Genomic DNA, 20,691 nt, shown 5'->3' on the forward strand with positions numbered 1-20,691 from the left:
TAAGTAGCCATGTTACCTTAAAACATTTCTTCACCACCTGATCCTTGGCTTGCTCACTTTGCAAATGGAGACAGCAATGGTATCTTTGGTATCCTAGATTGCTGGGCTCATGGTCCTCTTGAGGTTAAGGACAAAGTTTGCTTGCTTTTTCTGGAGTCCCTTATGGGTCAAGGAATCACATAAATACTTTTGATAGTAAGCTGAAATATGGAAATAAATGGGGGCATGCTTTAGAAGGAAAATGAGAAAAATTTCTATATGAAGATATATCTATCAATTGTCAGGTTCCTTCTAGATTTGAGGATCCATGACGCTGTAATTAAAAGGCAGTGTGGAATATTGCCAAGTCCTGACTTTTATTCATCATCACCACATCCCCAGTTGTCACCAACTAACTTTCGTTGAATCATTGTGCTTCTTGGGACAATATTATGTGCCCTGCCTATCTCACAGAATTAAAGCATCAAATGATATTGGGTATTTGAGAGTGCTTTAAAAAGTGCACAACATGATTTAAATGCAAACATTACTATTAGTATTACTAATAGTATGAGTTATCATCTTTGGAGTAGTTTTTTGATTTATCATTCCCCTCAGATTATTTCTCTCAGCTGCCCTTTGTACTCTGAGCAAGTTACAGAGTCTGTATTCGCTAGGCCAGGTGAGTGGTTCTCAAACTTGAACGTGCATCAGAATCTGGAGAGCTCATTAAGACAGGTTGTTGGTATCTGTCTTGAGTCTCTGACTCAGCAGATCTGGGATGGGCCCCAAGAATTTGCATTTTCAAGTTTTCAGGTGGTGGTGCTGCTGCTGGGCCCAGTCTACACTCGGAGAGAGCCACTGGACTAGAACTACTGGTCTCATTCTTTGATGTGCTTTGTATTTATATAGATCTGTCATAGCTTAATTATGTCCCAGGTCCTTCACAGCATCCCTGTGAGATGGACAGAAGGCAGTATGAAGGATATTTTATAGAATCGCAGAAGAGGGCCCAGAGACTGGAGGTGATGATGTGGCCAAATAGGAATAAAATAAGGATTTTCCTGGGTGCCCATTTCATTGTGCTTTGCATTGGGCTAGACTGCTCCCTACTGGCTGGTCAGTCATGGTCACTATCCCCAGAGCTCTGGCTGGTGACAAGGTGCTAGGCTGTCCTCCTAGTTCAGTGTTGCAAACATCTTCTGGCAGCTGGTGCCGTGAGACATCTGCTTGTCTTAGGGAAGGTGTCTAGTCAAGGAATGAGTTCCCACTCTTACATCCACAGTGTTTACCAGGTTCTGCAGGTGGGAACTGTTCCATAGGTCCTCCTTCCTCACTGAGCAGCAAGGTGGGTGCTTTGATTAAGGTGCAGGCACTCTGCAGGAAGACCAAGTTTTCATTGGCTGACTTCTCACCCACATGGCTTCCCTGGACTCAGTGATAGGAATTCCCTTGACCAGTCAGGCTCCTTTGAGCCCTCTTCTTCACTAGCCCTTGTCCTTGCCCCTCACAGCCCAGTTTTAGCAAGGAATCCTTTAAACCAGTTAATTTTGGAATGTCCCACTCTTTTTTTAAAAAAAATATTTTTATTGATTTCAGAGAGGAAGGGAGAGGGAGAGAGAGATATATAAACATCAGTGATGAGAGAGAATCATTGATTGGCTGCTCCTGCATGCCCCCTACTGGGGATCGAGCCTGCAACTTAGGTATGTGCCCTGACCAGGAACCAAACCGTGACCTCCTGGTTCATAGGTTGATGCTCAACCACTGAGCCACGCTGTCTGGGCAGGAATGCCCCACTCTTGATATCCGATCAAGCTCCTCTTCTTCCACCCTTGATAATTAAGCAAGTGCCTCTTTAGACATTTTCTTCCTCATCCTGCCTCATCCTGACGATAAACTCTCAACTGGTCCCTTGCATCAGAAGTTGAGTTTAATCTCTCTCCCTTATTGCCATAGTCTTAAATAAAATTTAACTTGCCGTTTTTGCCAAGTGCCCGGTGAATTATTTTTCTGCAACATCAGAAATGCACTTGATGCTCCTCTTTCTGTGCCCAACCTGGGCAGGTGCGTGGGTGTCCTCAAAACTGGATGATTCTTGACCCAGCCTATGAACTCTCATCCCTTGGAATGATGAGTAATTTGTCCACATCCTTCTAAGACTGCCCTTTTCCAACAGCACATCTGGAGGTACCAGCACCCCAGGAAGAGGCCACCGATGCTTCAGTCCCTTCCCCACACCCTGCTATGAAGACCCCCTCTTTCCTACCTACTGAGGTCCAAGGTCTTGTGGATTCCAGGTAAGGCCAAATCCATTTCCAGACAGGGATTGGAAGTGCCAGAGACCCTGGAAGAGGTGAGTTAGAATGGCATTGAGCCTTTCTAATCTGCTCAGCCAAGAAAGGTGGGAGGTGTTAGCCATGAAAACCAATACATGAGCTATAAACCCCAACTACAGCACCTTGTCCTGTGAAGCCACAGAGAAATGCGAAATCTCTTGGATTTGGTGTTTATTTTTCTTCCTCCCTTTTTCCTTTCTAGATTCGCAGCTGTCTTCTTTGGGCTGAGTGGGTTTGTCTGCTGTTATGGCTGCTGCTGCTCTTGGCTGCCTGTGTGTGTGTGTGTGTGTGTGTGTGTGTGTGTGTGTGTGTGTGTGTGTCTGCATGTGCCTGCGTGTGTATGAGAGCGTGCGCGTGTTCTCTCCAGAGTGACTGGTTTGTGCTGTCATCAGCCGTTGTTTTGGTAAATGGCGAGTTAAACAGATATATCCAAGCGTAAAATCTAAAAAATGTTCCCTCTGGGCGCCCGGGGGGTGTTGTTTGAAATCAACTACATATCAATTGAGCGGCGGCGAGCGGATCCGATGATAAATTCCAGTCCACAGACGCCTTATAAATTACATTTTTTTGTTCGCGATCTTGCCTCATCTCAGCTCCCCAGAGGCCCTTAGACTGAGAACTATGATTGTGTTGGAGAAACGTTTGCTCAGCTTGAGCGAGGCCATTAGCATTGCATGTGCCAGTCCGTCCCTGCGCTCCCCCGGCCCCCCTCCCCCAGCCCCCTCCCACCCCTTTAACAAAATACAATATGTGCCTGGTAATTTTTCTGTTCATTATCTCATTGTTTTCTGTAAGTACAAGGTTAGATTGAATTACTGCGGGCTCCGCCGTCTATTTGTAATTCTCCTTCCATGCCGAGCTGCTAATGAATGGGCAATTTAGTCAATTCTTTGTAACGGTTTCTTCTGTGCGTCAGCCACTTAATTACTCTGAGCCTTTCTCACTGCTGCTTTATTGCACAGAAAGTCGCGGCTGCTTTGAGGGCTTGGCACGGGATCTCTAGCTTCCAGAAAGAAAAAAATCCTCAGAGGCAACTAGGATTCTGGATCCGTGCTGCCTTCTGCAGCAGAAGGAGTCACATTCTGTGGTCTCTGCCCACACTCTCCCTTCCCATCTGCACACAGGGTTTATCTTCCTCCTTCTCTGCTGACAGTTCGCTTAATCCTGGCCGTGGCAGTCACTGTCAGGCGGCAGGGAGGTGCAGGCTCCTGCTCAGTGTAGTCTCCGAGGCGGCAGGCCTGGTTTTTTAAAACATTATGATTAGCCTGATTGGTATGCTGCCTACCCCGTCATCAGTAGCGCCAAATTATAGCCAGAGACCCACTCTGCGACCGGCAGAGTTTTCTTCTTGTATGCAGGCCCTCACCCTCATAAACTGTGGACAGGGGGAGGTCTTTGTTATCCCCTTTCGACAAAGGGAAGTCTAAGTTTGGGCATTGGAAGTGATGTTCCTGAGGTCAATGAGCCAGGTGTGGCAGAGCCAGAACTAAGGGTTACTCAGGTCACCGTGGCATCCTTCTGTCCTCTTCCCACTCCATCCTGCTGCCCAGGGGGGCACTGCCCAAGGGCACCTGTAGGCTGAGGTGTCCCAGAGTGAAAATAAGTGTGAGTTGCCCTTAAAGAGACAGAAATAACTCTAGAAAGAGAAGGGACTTTATAGTATTGACCAAGAGGCTGAAAACCCAGGGAACTGGGAACTCTTTAAATAGAATATTCGTTTACAAAGCGGCACCTTTGGATACATTTGTCCCGCTACCAGGATATTTCTTTGTGGCCCCGAATTGAGATGCACATATAATTTACCATCCAAACTGGGACCCTTGGAAGTGAAAGGAGGCAGGCTGAGCAATCATGGCGGGGCTGCAGGAGTAAACTGGTCCTGCCTGGAGCAAACGAGGTGGCATGGTCACCCCACCCGGGTACCTGAGAATGCACGACACTGTGCCAATGGCATATCTTCAGTGCCGATTATTCTGATGACAGTACTTAGAGAGGCATCGTACCAGCAGGATCCACCCCTCTGTTTACAATTATTCCCAGTTGCTGGGCATCCCACTGGTGGAAGTGAGCTCCAGGGCCTCCGTACCTGTGTCTAAAAAGTGATGGATTCAGCAAACACTGCCTGAGCACAGCTAGGTCATGGAGGCGTGAGGGTGAGAAGACAAGATTTTCTGGAGCCTTGATTTGGTTGCTCTAGCACAGTGGTCGGCAAACTGCGGCTCGCGAGCCACATGCGGCTCTTTGGCCCCTTGAGTGTGGCTCTTCCACAAAATACCACGGCCTGGGCGAGCCTATTTTGAATAAGTGGCATTAGAAAACGTTTAAGTTTAAAAAATTTGGCTCTCAAAAGAAATTTCAATCGTTGAACTGTTGATATTTGGCTCTGTTGACTCATGAGTTTGCCGACCACTGCTCTAGCAGAAGCGAGGTGAATGGTTCTGATTGCTGCTAACCTCCCGAGCAGACTCCTGAGCACGCCAGTCCCTCTGCCAGAAAGCTCACGCCCTCCTTTGGGGTCTGGCTCAGTCCTGCTCATTACTTCAGAAGTCAGCTTAAACGTCGCTTCCTCCAGGAAGCCTTCTCTGATCTTCAAGTTTACATTAGGCTCCTTGTTATTCTATTTCATAGTATCTCTTCCCTCTTTGTTACTTACCACAATTACAATGAAGTTATTTGTGTGATTATGTGTTCATTGTTTCTCTTTCCCAACCCCACCCCTGACCTGTCTGTGTTTGGCCCTCAATAAATATTTGTTCGATAACGAGAGGTCACATTTAAATAGCACTGTCTACATGCCAGGCGCTATTCTAAGTGGCCTACATATTTTGCTCAAGAAACCTCACAAGGACTATGTGACGGGTACTATATTGTCCATGTTTGGCAAATGTGGAAATGGAGGCCCAGGGAAGTTAGATAACTTGTCATGGGGAGGCAAGATTCAAATCCAGACACTCTGGATCTCAAGTCCAGAAATAGTTATAGAGCTTGGAGCCAGGAGGTGTAACCTGCAGCCACTGATCGTGGTGTGTCTTTGGTCAAGTCTCCAGGTGCCGAGACCACACTTTCCTTACTTATGCAGCAGAGGAACAATAGCCCTCCTATGCCTCACCGTGTTGCTGTGAGTGGCAGTGGAAATAGATTTGTATATACTCTTCACCCTCCCCAAATAAACTCATTCATGAAAGAAATCGACTATCGCCCCTTCTAGAAAACAGATATCCAGGGAAATGGAAACTCTGGCTGCTGGAGGCCTGGGGAACCTCTGGATTTGGGGTGTATCTAAAATGGATTAATGACTTGGAGAAAACCATCCTGGAATGTCATCTGGAATTCCTGCCCCTATTCTGTAGATTTCTTGCTGAATAATAAGAACCCTTACTCAACCCAAAATGTTACATATTCCTGACAGTTTGTGCTTCTCAAGAGGTTTCACTATATTCATTTCATCTGATCCCGGGGAATAGGTAGAAAGGGCATTGCCACTTCATAGCTGGGGAACCTGAGGCCAGGAGGTGAAAGTCACGGGGCTAGTGTGGAATTCCTTAGCGGATGGAATTCTTTTCTCTACAGAGAGACACTTGCTGAACACCCTGGAGACCTCAGCGGGGCTCAGCCACCCGAGAGGGGGTCCGGGAGGAGGTGGTCAGGAGACAGTGAACGAAAGGAGGAACTGAAATTCTCATCCACTGTTGTAACTGACGTGGGGGAAGCACAGGAGCTCACCTGTAGGGTGGCAGGGCGGGCTCTCTAAGGAGCTGGTGTTTAAACTGAGAATGAAATGGGAAAGCACCGAGTATGGGAAGAGTGAGACGAGGACACTGCTCAGAGAGAACGGTGTGTGCCAGGGCCCCGAGGAGGAATGTGGTTGGCAGCCACAGGAAGGGGAAGAGGCCAGTGGGGGTCCCGTGTGGAGTAGGGAGGAGAGAGAGAGACTGGAGGTGGGACTGGAGGGGTGGACAGAGGCCAGATTGCTTCAGGCCTTACAGGCCATGGTAAGATGTGTGCACGTAATCAAGTCACCTTTACTCCCATATACCAAACATGTGGGCATTCACACATAACCATGCATATATGTGGTTAACATAGCGTATATGTGGTTAACGTAGCCACATGCCATTTGTACATGTACCTAAACATACACGAAAATGTATACAAAGGCATATCTACACAATTCCTTGACAACACTTTGTCATATGCACTTAAACGCACAAATGCACACTCATATGCACCAGTGGGCCCATTCATATAGACACACAAAGGCACATCCTCTCACACACCGCATGCTGTTTGTAAATACACACCTGTATGATGCATGCACACATAAGGAGAGGCACCGTAGGTCTCTGGGACACACGGATACTCACGTGCACACAGACAGCCCACAGCAAGCGCAGCTCAGACGAGCGTGCAGCCACAGATGAACTTCTCTGCTGGCTGGTTATAATCTTTCATTGGAACTGACACGTTGATAGCCCCAGTTTCTCTAGGAAGTGACCTTCATGCCGGCTATTGATTTCCAGTGGCTATCAGGCGCCCGCCACTGGAGTGACAGGCCGGGTCGGAGGTCAGCCCTTAAATAAAGCTTCTGGATTACTAAGCACCATCCACTCCAATGAAAATGGAAATTGGCAGCCCTGGCTCCCTTTTAGGATGGGCTTCAGCTCTAAGTGACCACCGCCTGTCCCAAGCCGGGTGCTGTGGGTGCCCACAGGTTTCTGTCTGACAGGAGAGCTGGGCTGAAGGCTGCAGGTTGTGGCAGCTGCCAGGGCCTGAAACTTCCTGGATCCTACTTTCCAGCAAAGCCTGGTAACAGACAACAACTGCAGGTCCAGAGGCCTACGGTGACTCGCCTTCTGGTCTCGGGGCCTCGGGGACTGTCCCCCAATTCCCACTTTGTGCCCCATTAATACACATTCATACAGACCTTCTCATGTCACAACTCTGTGGTCAAAATAAAGGAGCTGATGGAGGTGTGTTGAGTCGTATACACACTGCACGTTCAGGGGCCATGGTGCCTCCAGAATCCATGTTTTAACAGTATTACGCCTTGTGAATCACATCACTCTACTTCATTGCGTCCCATGTTGGTGATGACCCAGGAAGCCCTTCAGATGGTTGCAGCATCTTGAGGTCTCGTGACAAGCAGAGGCACAGGATGGGGAAGGGCCGAAGAAACTTTCTGGTTCTCCAAAGCTTGGCCTTTTGCCTTTCCAGCCAGGAAAACAGATGGAGTTCACCCTGCCTCACCTGGTGTTCAGGGCTCAAATCTAGCAGCCAGACACCATCCCTGAAACCTGCCCTGCACAGCTACTCCCCATCGGTACCTGTGGGCACCCCACCCCAAAGGCACCTTCTCACTCCTCCTCCTAAGTAAGCAACCTACTCTCTCTCTCTCTCTCTCTCTCTCTCTCTCTCTCTCTCTCTCTCTCTCTCACACACACACACACACACACACACACTAACACACACTCACACTCACACACACTCACACTCATACTCCTCCCTGCATCCTGACCCTCAGACCCCACATACCTTGGCATAGCTCCACAGCCCTTTCTGATTGGCCTTGGAATTCAGAGATGTGATAGTTTTCACCACGAATCTGAATTATTTTAAAGAACCTTTTCTTGACTAGTCTGGCTCGGGGACAGCTGCAAAGGCTGCCAGTTTCCGGCATTTCTTGGCCTCCCTCCAGTGCCGCTGTCTGTCCCTTTTGGCTCTATTGTACGTCTGTGACCGCTGTGGCCTGTGGGTTCTGCAGCACAGGGGCCATGGAATGGTGTCGGCATGTCCTGAAGGGAGGGTAAGCAGAAATGAGAAGTGTTTGCAAATTAATTATCTGGTGGAGGAGGTCATCTGTTCATCAAAATCAGAGAAGCAAGAGCTACCAGTGGACCCCGAAACCCAGATTAGCTGCAGGTGACAAAGGGAAGAAGGGAGGAATCTGGGGAGTCCATGGAGCAGGCTCTCAGCGCAGCGCACCCAGAGGAGGACCCCCGGGGGCTCCTGGGCCACAAGCAGAACACGCAACTCAGAGACAGAGGCCGAGAAGAGTGCGGGGACTTGCAATTCATGGGGAAGGTTGGGCCGTTTCGCTGGCTTATCTATAACCCACGCTTCCTCCAGCGCGCATGGAGCACTTCTGGGGACGGGCACCCTGGGGACAGGAGTGTTTTACAGAACAAGCACAAAAGAGGTTCCGAAATTTGTCACTTAGGGAGTTTGAAGTGACTTATAACTAAAGACTTAACACACAACTATTAAAATGGCAACCACTTAACCGAGTTTCTATTTTTTAAATATAAATAGTTCACTTAATTTACCGAGACTGAATTCCCTGGTTTGTACGCTGTGGTTTAAGGGGCTTTAAAATCCCAAGCTTGATAGTTCTTCACCACGCATGTCAAACTCATGGCCTGTTCATTTGGCCCATGTTAGCCTTTGAGTTTGACATGCTTGTTCTACACCAACCTGGTAACGTGACTGAAATGTCACACTCGAGTGGCGTTGCTGGGGGTTTCCCTCCCTGGGGATCTCTGTACCATGTCAGCCTCCCTAGGAGGGGTACTGAGGCCCTCCCCGACACCGGGTCCAGCCTGTCAGGGGTACTGAGGCCCTCCCCCCCGACACCAGGTCCAGCCTGTCAGGGGTACTGAGGCCCTCTCACCCGACACCGGGTCCAGCCTGTCAGGGGTACTGAGGCCCTCCCCCCCGACACCAGGTCCAGCCTGTCAGGGGTACTGAGGCCCTCCCACCCGACACCGGGTCCAGCCTGTCAGGGGTACTGAGGCCCTCCTACCCCATCCTCACCCCCACCCCTGGGTCCTGTGTGTTGGCTACTGCAGGGGGTGGAGAGGGCCTGGGGAAGGTGGGCCATGGGCTGAGGCCCACGCATGGGGCAGTTGCAACAGCGGGGGACATGCTATAAACATCCTGTGCCCCGGGCCGAGTGTGCAATACTTACACATTCAGGGGCCAGCATGCCGGGCCTGCCCAGCCCTTACACGGAAACAGGCTCCAAAACAGCAGCAGGACCCCGGGCTGGACATCAGACACACTGGTTCCACACCCAGCTCTGTCACTTCCCCGCCGAGTGGCCTCGAGCCAATCACTTCCCTCTCTGAACTGCCATTTCCTCAGCTGCAAAGCGGGGTCAGGGACTCCAAGGCCACAGTGGATGGCCTTGAGGGTTGAGCAGCACGTTGTTCACAGAAGGCCTGCCACCGCCCCGTGCTGCTCAGTCAATGCTGAATGTCCGGGGACTTGCAGGTCAGCGATAGTCCTGGCTTAGGCTGCCCACCAGCCAGCGCATCTCACAATCAGTGAGCCAGCAGCTCTCAAAGGGAGTGATTCTGCCCCCTCCTTCCCCCACCAACACACACGCAGGAGACAATTCAGTATTGTCTGGAGTTACTTTTGATTGGGCCACTGGCACCTAGCAGACAGAGGCCAGGGATGCTGCTAAACATCCTACAACAGGACAGCCCCACAACGGAGAACTTTCTGGCCCCAAATGGCAGTAGTGCCAAGGTGGGAAGGCCCCTGTCCCTAAGGCACTGCTTTCCACCTCTGTGTCCTCCCCTCGGTGGCTCCACATGGCAGCTCTTCAGCCTTCCGTCTCCTGCACACCACAGACGGGATGCTGCCTCCTCCCCTCACCCCGAGGCCACTCAGCCAGATGGCAGAGGGGTCAGCGGCAACCAAACATCTAATGACGTGTGACAAGTGTGGCCAGACAGCAGGCCCAGCCTGGGCCCCTCTGAGGCCACTCATTGGGCAAGGGGGACTCATAAATAACAGCACAGTGACAGCCCAAGTCTTGCTCAGTGGGAGGCATGGAGCTCGGGCCCCAGCCCCTGGGGCAGGTCTTTATGGGACAGGCCTCCAGCAGGAGGGCCTCTGACTCTGGGCACAGTGAACGTGCTGGTGAGACAGGGAAACCTGTCACTGGAACTTCTGTCCTGACAGTGACTGGCTTTGCTGCATCCGCTCTATGCCTGATGGGGAGCTGCTTCCTCATTTCTGAGCCAGTGCAGTTTGGGGCTTCAAAACAGCCCACAAAGCATTTGCCTGGGAGGTGGGTGGCTCAGTGGTGAGTGTGCTGAGCATCAGGGTTTGAGTCTCAAACTTTCTTTCACTTTGTTCTATGCTCTAAGCCTCCAGCTCCTCATCTGTTAAATGGGGATGTCTGAGCAGCAAGTGTGCTAATTCAAGGGAAGTTATGTACAAAGTAATAAAGGGATGATGCTGATAATAATGATTATGATTTTTCAGCCATTTGGGAGAGAGGAATTGATATTTGAAAAAAGCATACTTTCTGATGCTCTAAGAATATTAATCCACTTTTAGGGTTTTAGGCAGTTCCAAATAGGCTGTTTGCAATAATAATGATAATAATAATAATGTGCATATTAAATAGTTCCTTTATTTTCAGAAAGGCTTATTTTTCTCAGGCCTCGTGTGGCTTAAAATGGGATCCATTTCCAAGGATGCGCGTTCTTCCCAAATAAAACAGAAACTATCGAAATGAATGGCTGGCGTTCACACTGACTTTGCATTTGTGACATGGAAGTCCTGGTTCAGATGGCGTGTCGTGTGATGGGGCACTGAGCTGAGTTTGGTGCCTCTCAGCCCAGCATTCAACTTTAGAGTCTCGGTTTTGACATTTACAAACGGGGGCACCATTTCTCCTGACTACCTCAGGGCCGCCAGCTCAGCGAGACCATGGGTGTGGGAGCTCTGTGCGGAGATTAAAGCCTCATCGCCCAGGGGAATATTAACATCCAGATCATTATCTTTATCATTATTATTAATTATTATTCATAATGGTGCTTGAATAGATGGGGCTACTTCAAAGAACTGTGTCTGGGAACAGCTTTTACATACTTTCCTCCAAAATTGACGAGTGCTTGTGATGAAGAAGTTGACCTTGCAGCACTCCTTCTGGAATCTAAGCTGATTCTTTAAGATTCTAAACAAGTCCCTCCCCTCCCACCTCCCCAACCTTCCATTTTTTAGGCTGAAAAGCCTTACTAGAGGCCCTCCCCGCTGGACCGTGCCTTATGCGTCTTCTATAGAAATGGCTCCCTTGGCCTAACACCTCGATGCCAGCGTTCAGCAGCAGCACATTTTGCAGGGAGGGTTATACATCAGAACCCGGTTCCAATGAAACCTCGGACATTCTAGCGGTGAGCACTCAGGCACCACTTACAAGAAGGAGATGCGCAGGGCAAGTGTTCAAGGGACCCGGGGCGCAGGGAGGGTGCTGTCCTGCCTGACCTAACCTCTCTCCATCTCCTTTCTTTCCCCCTTGCCCACTCTTCCTCCTTTTCTGCTTTAAAATTCCTATAGAAATCCTCAACTCCTGCCCCATTCTGATGCCTATTTGGGAGCCAGCCTCCTGGCCAAGCTGCAGGCCTGACCATGTCTCTCCAGCAGACGCCCTCCCTGGCTCTCCACATGGGCCTCTTGGGGGCAATGGTGCAGAGCCTGCACTGTGCCGGGCAGCAGAGGGTGGTGAGGGCAAAGCCTTGGGTCCACATGAGACGCTAGTCCAGTCCTGGTGCGGCCACTTCCTGACTGCATGACCTTAACCTTTCCAAGACTTGGTGATTAGCTCTGTGAAGTAGGGATAACCCCTCCATTGTGAGGCTGTGGAGAGGAATGGACGAGATCGACAAAGCCAGGGAGGTGAAGGGAGGGAAGGAGCAGCAGAGACCTGAGCTGGTGAGAACAGTGTGGCGACCTCTGGGGCCAGCCCCCATCCACACTGGCTTCATAGTGAACCACAGACGTCACTCCCACAGGTTGACTTAAGAGCTGCTATAGAGGGCACATCTATCCCCAGATATCTTTACCATTGAGGCCATCAGTGTCATTAGCAAGTCATCTGTAAGGAAGCCATCCAGGGCTGGGCCCGATGCTGGCTGGCTGGAACGAGCCTCATGTGATCGCCCCAGAAGAGGAATACCCCAAGCCCCCAGTTCCTCAGGGAGGACCGAGTTCACAGCAGGCCTGTCCTTCACCATTTCTGTGCCTTGTCCAGTGTGAGTTAGTCTCATTCTTCCCTAACTCTTTCCCACAAGCCCCCAGCTCCTACTCTGTTCTCCCTCCTTGGAGCTCCTATAGTGTTTGATGTTTTCACCACTTATTTGGCGCTGAATGGAGATGGCAATCTCCTCGATTAGACTGTGAGCCACCTCAGGCACGTAACAAACACGCCCACGATTTCTTGAAATTTCCTAGAAGAACTGGCTTCATAGTTTAGTCTAATTTTTCTAGTGACAAAGATTTCTTGCTCACTCACATTAGAATTCCATGGAAGGTCAGCTGCTCATCTGCTCCAGGCCACTTCTGCTCATATTTCATTGGCCAGAGCAGGTCACATGGTCCACCAAGCAGGGATATAGCACCCTTCCCAGGAAGTCAGGGCACCCAATGTTGTGAGCAGCACCACAATCCATCACAGAACTAGAATAGTATTTTCTACAAAGCTGTTGGTTGCTCTGTAAATATTTAATGGGGCTGACAAACCAAATATCTTAAGACAAGTATTTGGACACATAATTCTGGCATGGTTGTTAAATCTAAACTAGCCAACTAAATCTTGGGGTAATGAATCTTGTGGTCAGCAGTGACCTTGAATCAATGAAGCCCTCTGGCTAGACCAGGGTGGAGCCAGACTAGACACGGCCCCAGTTCACTGTGGAAATGCTGCCTTGGGGAAACAGCGTTAGACACATTCACTCTCTTTCTGAAAGGCAGGCTCAGGAGCAAAAGGAGGTGGGAGTTACGGGGTAAAGGCTGTTGCTTCACAGATGGAAAGGCCCCCAGACCTAGAGTCTACCATCAGAAGGGTGAGGCTGTGAAGTCCCTGCCCCTGCAGGTGGGTGGCATGAAGGCAGGGCTGCGTGTCACTGGGGATTTCTGCCGTGGATAGAATATTGGACTAGAAACCCAGGACTGACTCCTCCAGCTTTAAACCTCACAGGAATAGATGTTTCAGTTGTGGACCCACTACTCCCATTCTGAAACAAGCAGGAGTAAGGTAAGACCATTTGTTAAAGCCCCTAAATAACGTGCTGTGAGCGGTCAGGAAGGGGAGATAGGCAGGAAGGCTTCCTGGAGCCGTCGGACCTCAGTGGGATCTGGAAGGCTGCAAAAGACCAGGATACATAGGGGTTGGGGTTAGGGGTGTCGGGTAGAGAGGGTGGGTTGCAGGGCTAAGGCTTGGGTTAGAGCAGGGATGCTCCAGGTGGTGTCCCCCCCCCCTTCCTTATCTCCCCTCTCCCTCTAGCACACAGGATGCCTGGGGGATAAAAGAAATACGATTTGCTCATGACTAAAGGAGCCCATGCGCCTTTCATATCCTTACCCCATTTCAGGTTTGCATGTTATTTTCCTGCGAACTTTTTTCCTTCCCTTTGTTGCTTTGGCTTTTGTTGGCGTAACCTCAATTTCTTCCTGCTTTTCAAAGCTTTTATTCCCCAAGTGGAGGAAGGAACTTTTAATGTCATGCTAGGTCCTTAGCCAGGCCAATTGTCTTTCTAAATCAGTCAGGGGCTGGGGTGGCTGGGGGAGGGGGGTGGCGGGGAGGCGCAGAGACTGGGAGAGAGGCAATAGCAAGGAGGGAACAGCCAGTGCAATGGATGGAGATCCCCAAGGTGATTTGCAAATCTGCTGAAATCCTGAACAAGCTTTGATTTAACCCAAGCTTGAAATGGCTTTTATTTACTGTCTATTGTGGAATAAATGACATCTCATAAACAGGCTTTATCCATTACCCCAGAATGGAGAGCGCGATGTTAGGGACATTTTATCCTCTTGATATCAAAGGAGATATGCGGGGTGTGTTATTACAAATAGAAAAATCAATGCTGAGACACACACATCTGAAATTTCATTTCGTCGAACCACATTTTCAAAGGGGGAAAAAAGGCAATTGCTAATAAAAATGACTACAGAACCGGAGGATTTACCAAGCTGAGCAAGGGACGGGCAGCTGGGACCCGGCCCAGACAGGGAGTAAATCGGGCTGAGCCCTGGGGCAGTTTCTGCTCCTCCTGGCAGAGGTGCCAGCCCTGCCCAGGGAGGGCCCTAAGCAGAGCCGAGGGACCCTCCAGCCTCCCAGCTCCCCTACCCCAATGACCACGCCCTGCCCACACACTGCTCACACCCAGTCCTCCCACCCCATTACACACTGCTCACACCCAGTCCTCCCACCCCACTACACACTGCTCACACCCAGTCCTCCCACCCCACTACACACTGCTCACACCCAGTCCTCCCACCCCACTACACACTGCTCACACCCAGTCCTCCCATCCCAACCACACACTGCTCACACCCAGTCCTCCCACCCCACTACACACTGCTCACACCCAGTCCTCCCACCCCACTACACACTGCTCACACCCAGTCCTCCCACCCCACTACACACTGCTCACACCCAGTCCTCCCACCCCACTACACACTGCTCACACCCAGTCCTCCCACCCCACTATACACTGCTCACACCCAGTCCTCCCACCCCACTATACACTGCTCACACTCAGTCCTCCCACCCCACTATACACTGCTCACACCCAGTCCTCCTATCTCAACCACACACTGCTCACACCCAGTCCTCCCACCCCACTACACACTGCTCACACCCAGTCCTCCCACCCCACTACACACTGCTCATGCCCAGTCCTCCCATCCCACTACACACTGCTCACACCCAGTCCTCCCATCCCAACCACACACTGCTCACACCCAGTCCTCCCACCCCACTACACACTGCTCACACCCAGTCCTCCCACCCCACTACACACTGCTCACACCCAGTCCTCCCACCCCACTACACACTGCTCACACCCAGTCCTCCCACCCCACTACACACTGCTCACACCCAGTCCTCCCACCCCACTACACACTGCTCACACCCAGTCCTCCCACCCCACTACACACTGCTCACACCCAGTCCTCCCATCCCAACCACACACTGCTCACACCCAGTCCTCCCACCCCACTACACACTGCTCACACCCAGTCCTCCCATCCCAACCACACACTGCTCACACCCAGTCCTCCCACCCCACTACACACTGCTCACACCCAGTCCTCCCACCCCACTACACACTGCTCACACCCAGTCCTCCCACCCCACTACACACTGCTCACACCCAGTCCTCCCATCCCAACCACACACTGCTCACACCCAGTCCTCCCACCCCACTACACACTGCTCACACCCAGTCCTCCCACCCCACTACACACTGCTCACACCCAGTCCTCCCATCCCAACCACACACTGCTCACACCCAGTCCTCCCACCCCACTACACACTGCTCACACCCAGTCCTCCCACCCCACTACACACTGCTCACACCCAGTCCTCCCACCCCACTACACACTGCTCACACCCAGTCCTCCCATCCCAACCACACACTGCTCACACCCAGTCCTCCCACCCCACTACACACTGCTCACACCCAGTCCTCCCATCCCAACCACACACTGCTCACACCCAGTCCTCCCACCCCACTACACACTGCTCACACTCAGTCCTCCCACCCCACTATACACTGCTCACACCCAGTCCTCCCACCCCACTACACACTGCTCACACCCAGTCCTCCCACCCCACTACACACTGCTCACACCCAGTCCTCCCACCCCACTACACACTGCTCACACCCAGTCCTCCCATCCCAACCACACACTGCTCACACCCAGTCCTCCCACCCCACTACACACTGCTCACACTCAGTCCTCCCACCCCACTATACACTGCTCACACCCAGTCCTCCTATCTCAACCACACAGTGCTCACACCCAGTCCTCCCACCCCACTACACACTGCTCACACCCAGTCCTCCCACCCCACTACACACTGCTCACACCCAGTCCTCCCACCCCACTACACACTGCTCACACCCAGTCCTCCCACCCCACTACACACTGCTCACACCCAGTCCTCCCACCCCACTACACACTGCTCACACCCAGTCCTCCCACCCCACTATACACTGCTCACACCCAGTCCTCCCACCCCACTATACACTGCTCACACTCAGTCCTCCCACCCCACTATACACTGCTCACACCCAGTCCTCCTATCTCAACCACACACTGCTCACACCCAGTCCTCCCACCCCACTACACACTGCTCACACCCAGTCCTCCCACCCCACTACACACTGCTCATGCCCAGTCCTCCCATCCCACTACACACTGCTCACACCCAGTCCTCCCATCCCAACCACACACTGCTCACACCCAGTCCTCCCACCCCACTACACACTGCTCACACCCAGTCCTCCCACCCCACTACACACTGCTCACACCCAGTCCTCCCACCCCACTACACACTGCTCACACCCAGTCCTCCCACCCCACTACACACTGCTCACACCCAGTCCTCCCACCCCACTACACACTGCTCACACCCAGTCCTCCCACCCCACTACACACTGCTCACACCCAGTCCTCCCATCCCAACCACACACTGCTCACACCCAGTCCTCCCACCCCACTACACACTGCTCACACCCAGTCCTCCCATCCCAACCACACACTGCTCACACCCAGTCCTCCCACCCCACTACACACTGCTCACACCCAGTCCTCCCACCCCACTACACACTGCTCACACCCAGTCCTCCCACCCCACTACACACTGCTCACACCCAGTCCTCCCATCCCAACCACACACTGCTCACACCCAGTCCTCCCACCCCACTACACACTGCTCACACCCAGTCCTCCCACCCCACTACACACTGCTCACACCCAGTCCTCCCATCCCAACCACACACTGCTCACACCCAGTCCTCCCACCCCACTACACACTGCTCACACCCAGTCCTCCTACCCCACTACACACTGCTCACACCCAGTCCTCCCACCCCACTACACACTGCTCACACCCAGTCCTCCCATCCCAACCACACACTGCTCACACCCAGTCCTCCCACCCCACTACACACTGCTCACACCCAGTCCTCCCATCCCAACCACACACTGCTCACACCCAGTCCTCCCACCCCACTACACACTGCTCACACTCAGTCCTCCCACCCCACTATACACTGCTCACACCCAGTCCTCCCACCCCACTACACACTGCTCACACCCAGTCCTCCCACCCCACTACACACTGCTCACACCCAGTCCTCCCACCCCACTACACACTGCTCACACCCAGTCCTCCCATCCCAACCACACACTGCTCACACCCAGTCCTCCCACCCCACTACACACTGCTCACACTCAGTCCTCCCACCCCACTATACACTGCTCACACCCAGTCCTCCTATCTCAACCACACAGTGCTCACACCCAGTCCTCCCACCCCACTACACACTGCTCACACCCAGTCCTCCCACCCCACTACACACTTCTCACACCCAGTCCTCCCACCCCACTATACACTGCTCACATCCAGCCCTCCCACCCCAACCACACACTGCACACCTGGCCACAGACCACATGGAGAACACCAGAAACAGTGAGACCACTGCTGTTTCCTGCAGACCTTCACCCCCTTCAGGCAGGGGCTTCCGAATCTCCAGGTCCCTGTAAGAGTGAAAAGGCCGAGAGTGGGGAAGGGAAGTTGAGCAGACCCCACGGAAAGGTTCAGCCTTGAATTTCCGTCCCCCCTCCCCCTTTCAGAGAGAGTGGGTAAGGGGTACATGCTTCCAGCTTTTCATAAAATGTTCTAAAGTCACTGCCCTGGACCCCATGCCTTCACCCCATTGTGTGACCCTGCACTGGGGGTGACTCTGGTTTAGGGCCTCGCTTCCCCGTGAAGCTGTGATGGGGCCTGAGACCAGGTCTGACGCTGGGCTCTGTTGCATTCCCAGGGCCGAGCACAGGGCTTGGCCCATAACAGCTGTTCACTAAACACTAGTTGAATGCACGGGAATGAGAATGTACAGGTGTGTGGACGGGATGAGAAAGGCTGCCAGGACATGGAGCTTCTGCAGGAAACCGACCTCAGCTCTGTCTTCCCCTCGGTGGAAGCGCTGGGTTCTGGTCAGCAGCTCCCCGCCTGAGGCAGGGACTAGGCCCAGGTTGCTGGTTTCACGCGGGTATTAGGCTCAGGAATGCCTGACTCCGCTGGTTGAGAAAAATGGGCTTAGTAGACTCTGCTTGGGTTTTAAGGCCTCACAGTAAATCCCTGCCTCCTACACACACACACACACACACACACACACACACACACACACACACACGAAGAGCCAGACACAGACCCATGCCCACTCCTGGAGAAGGAGCACAGGCAGGGGTCACTCTGTCTGGAGTCTTGAGAGATGGGAAACCCAAAGCTCAGGAAGGGGAACTAATGTACCCGAGTCACACAGGACATCGTGGCCAAGTGGGGGCCAGCGTTGGAGTTTTCACTCTCACCCTGAGCCCTTTGCTCTGCCAGAAAAGAGTCTAAGGAGAGAAAATAATAGGCCCATATGTAGCAACTTCATTGCAGACAGTCATGATGTGGAGATGGCTGTTTTTTTAATAATTTAATGATGAATGATCTAGAAAGCCTCCACACTGTACAAATGGTAAGAGCTGTTGCTGGTTTTAAAGAGGCACGGTTCTCATTTTCTCTCCAGACGCTGCTTGGTGGAAAGCCACTGATCGGAATGGGGAAACTGACTCCTGAATGAAGCGTTTCGGCAAGACAGTCCCCTGTGGAACGTGCCCCCGCTCCCACCGACACACAGACTGCCTATTTCTTCCCTGCGTGCTTCATAAAGGTCGGAGAAACGAGCCTAAGCCAGCCAATACCGCCGCGGTTCTGCCTAAAATAGGTGGCAGTATTTAAATAAGGTTTCAATAGGAAGAAAATGTCTCTTCAGACTTGGTCTGTGATGTAGTTATCAGGAGGAGAAATTTGCAGAACCCATTACCTGCCACTTCTTCCCCCAGGAAATCCCTTGTTTGTGGAGCGTGAATCTCTCCGGCTTTTACTGGCTTTTTGTCTCTGGATTGTCCTGGGTAAACATCTGCCTCACACGGTGTGTTTATAAGAAGAGGCATTTGTGGCTTTGATTGTTTAGAGGTTTCTGCAGAACACACTGGCTCTCTCTCCTCCTCGCCTTCCCCTCCCCTGAGCAAACAGCCACCGATGTTTATTTGGGTCCAATTGGCACTGCACTGCATCCTTCTGTCCAGAACAGGGAAGGTATGTGCCATCACCCACCTGCTCCTCCTTGGGACAAAGAGGTTTTTTGGGTTTTTTTTGTAGCAAAGTCAGTATATAATTGTATTGTTATTATTTATCCCACAAAAAAATTTCAAGCATCTTCTGTGTACAGAGTGTTGAGTTGGATAAGGGTGAGTTGTATCAGGAGACCCCATCCCCATCTCAAGGAGCTTATGGTCTTGCACACATTAAGTTTAAGATTTTACTTACTTACAGACCTCAGAACTTTGGAGGGACAGGAGATCTGCCACTGGCCTTCTTACTGTTAGCCAAATTGAGCCTGTCATCTTGACTCCTTGGGTAGTTCATACCCAACCACAGGCCAAGCCTTTCCATTGTCTACCCTTGGGAAAGAGTGTGAACGTCTCCTTTTTATTCCCACATGTCTCTGCGGAGAGCTTCCTTGCATGGGGAACTCAGACCACCTGTGAGTATCCTCGCGGTAAAAACACTGTTACCTGGAACTCAACAACATTTCTGGTAGATAGACTTATTATTATTTGTGCCACCCCAACTGAAGTCAGAAGCAAATCGCAAGCAAATAATATCAAACACCTTGGTTTTTTTTTAAAAAAAGGACAAAAACAATGCTTGGCTCAGACTTAGTCTAGGTTCCCCACTCCCTCGCCTCCAGCTACAGCTTGGACAGAGAGCACTCCTGTCTTCAGAGAAATGACCAGATGGGCCCATGGGCAGCCCAAAACACAGTGAAACCAAATAGCAAAGGTGCTGCTTCAGGTTTCATTTATATATGAAATAAAATAGGTAGATTAGATAGATGATAGATATAGATATAGATATAGATATAGATATAGATATAGATATAGATATAGATATAGATATAGATATAGATATAGATGATATAGATGATAAGACATGTAGGAGATATATGTGTATCTATGCATGAAGTATATATGAAGAGGAGATACACATCTTATCAGAAAGAAGGGTCAGGCTGCATTTGCAACAAGCAAAGTTCCCCAGTCCACGCAAGCATGAAGCCCCGCTCGGAGGCTGGTGGAAAGGATGCAATTTACCTTTGGGTGGTGATGGTGAGATTCCCATTTAAAAGTCTAAGCCGGCTGATTATTTATTGATGTCTCTCTCTCCATAGCTGTCTGACTCGTACTGGTTGGAAGATGCTCCTGTGCGCCTAAAGGATTTTTTGAATTAAGTTCT

This window comes from Plecotus auritus (assembly GCF_963455305.1).
Source record: "Plecotus auritus genome assembly, chromosome: 8".
In the NCBI taxonomy this organism is placed as follows: Eukaryota; Metazoa; Chordata; class Mammalia; order Chiroptera; family Vespertilionidae; genus Plecotus; species Plecotus auritus.